Source organism: Belonocnema kinseyi, chromosome 10 (genome assembly GCF_010883055.1).
Source record: "Belonocnema kinseyi isolate 2016_QV_RU_SX_M_011 chromosome 10, B_treatae_v1, whole genome shotgun sequence".
Lineage (NCBI taxonomy): Eukaryota > Metazoa > Arthropoda > Insecta > Hymenoptera > Cynipidae > Belonocnema > Belonocnema kinseyi.
This window is the reverse complement of record NC_046666.1, coordinates 114,012,470-114,014,778: the sequence shown is the minus strand read 5'-3', so window position 1 is coordinate 114,014,778 and position 2,309 is coordinate 114,012,470. Positions and strand designations below refer to the sequence as shown.

The following is a 2,309-nucleotide window of genomic DNA, read 5'->3' as shown; positions in this document are numbered from 1 at the left end:
CATAATTTATTTGGGCATAAAATTGGTTTAATTAAGGGTTTAGTTGATAGATGTGTAAAATTATCTGACATTAAATTTAGAAAAGAAAATTTAAATCTATTAAAAACAATTTTAGTACAGAATAAGTATCCTCTTGAGTTTGTAAATGATATCATTAAAGAACGCATTCATGATATTTACAATAACAGTAATAAAATTAACAAGAAAAGAAATTGGAGCGATACTTACAATAGATTTAATTTAAATGTTACTTTGCCTTACATTCAGGGCCTATCGGAAAGATTAAGAAATTCACTTAAAAAATTTAATATCAATGTTTATTTTAAAAACACTAATACATTAGATAATTATTTGTCAAGAAGAAAATACGTCGATTCCATTGAAAATTTATCTGGTGTTATTTATTTAATTAAATGTAAATGTTGTAATAAAGCTTATATACGTTAAACTGGCAGGAGATTAACAACTAGAATTGCTGAACACAAAAGAGATTGTCAAGATGGGAATTTTAACACAGGTCTGTCGCAACATTCTTGGAATTTCAATCATTATTTTGATTTTGATTTTAAACGTATTAAAATATTAGCTACAGAAAAAAATACTTATCAATGACGTATTATTGAGTCTATTTTTATAAACAAATATCGTAAGATTTCAGTTAATTTACAGACTGAAATCCTAAATATTAATAAAATTTATCAGAGTATTATAAAATAATGTTTTTAATATTAATCATCTCTATATGTATATATGTGTATATGTATGGATGTGTACATATACACATTTTAAAAAATTTTTTAAATTTCTTATTTCAAATTTAAACTCAATTTCGCGTTTCCACATCAGTGGTCTTCAATGGAAACTGCCTATTACACCATCGTTCATTACGTTTTCTTCATGTATTTCTGAAACTGTCAATTTCTGTTTGTCTGTCCTAACCTACGCTAATTTGTTTTTCTCATACAAATTTTAAAAAAATGTAGTTCTAATCGAGTGAAGTCTCAAAAAATTTTTTGAGACTTCTAAAAAATGACTAAATTTTAATTAATTTTTTAAAACAATTGACTGAAATGTTACTTTTTTTGACTGAAAATTGATCTGTTTGACTATTTTAAACTATCATCAACTCAGGTAACAATGTATTTAAATCTACGTAATTATCCATCATATTTGTTCAGACTAAAATTACTAATATTTAATATAATTATTTAGGTTAAGAACCTTTGGAAAAGGTACGCATGTGTACCGAAACGTCAGGAAGTTTCAAAAGGAGTTTTTTCTAGTAAATAAATATCTGAGTTTCGAAGAACATGTTTTTTTGACTCAATTATTTTTTCGATTTACGATTGGAAAATAAGACATAAATAATTTGAAATCTACGATTTGAAATCAATAAATATCAACGGTCGAAGAAAGGTTTGATTTGTTTCATCAAATCATTTTACAATTTACAGGCAATTACATTCTCTACACTATATTACTGTATTGCAATTAACTCATATTCAATATATGAACTTTTATAAATTTTGAAAGGCAATGATTGCAAATTTTTTTAATATTAGCTTACACTTAACAAAGAAATTGTCAAAATTATTTGAAATCAGGATTTTGCAACACACCTATTTAAAGTTATGGAGCTTATACGTTTGCTTTATTTATTATTGTGAAGTAAAATGTAATAATATATTAACTAGTCATATTTTGAAATTGTTGCAATATTGATAAAATAATATCCCTGTCATAAAAAGATAGAATTTTTCAAGCTCAGTATATCAGTAAACATTTCTCTTCCGTTCGAGTTGCATTTTACAGCATTAAAATAAAAATATTGCTTTTCAAATTTCTCGCCCTAAAGCACTTACTTTAAAACTGATCTGCGGTATTGAATTCTGCCATGTAAGTCACGTGACACGCTTCACGAACAACCACGAAGCCTTTCCGGCAGCGAGTGAAAGTTGATGGTGGGGTTAAAGTCCCAAATCGTTTTTCATGCAGTTGTGACGATTCTCAAGGCTCAAGCATGTGGCGTTTGAGTCGAACTCCCCTCTCTGGACGACATACTTGATCTTCCTCTCCCTTGTACTCTTGTACGGGCCGTGTATGTACCCGCCCCTTTCTTGCGCGTAACCAGGCTATACACTATGACTAAAGTATTTCAATGCACCTCGGTTTCTCGACTCTCTTCTCTTCCTCCTCTTTTGAATCTCCTTCACATACAGTCTGTCAAGTTAAAGCGTGGGTGGCTTTACTCGCAGTCGGTAAGGTGTATCGACATGATTTTGGTGTCAAAATATTAAGAAGAGCTCCCT

The 2,309-nt window shown here is 29.1% G+C and overlaps 1 protein-coding gene across 3 annotated transcripts in view; it reads left to right on the top strand.

Moving 5' to 3' along the window:
- Window positions 1-2,309, top strand: part of LOC117181773 (actin-related protein 2/3 complex subunit 3-like) — an 84,710-nt gene that overhangs the window by 68,355 nt on the left and 14,046 nt on the right. The window lies entirely within an intron of this gene.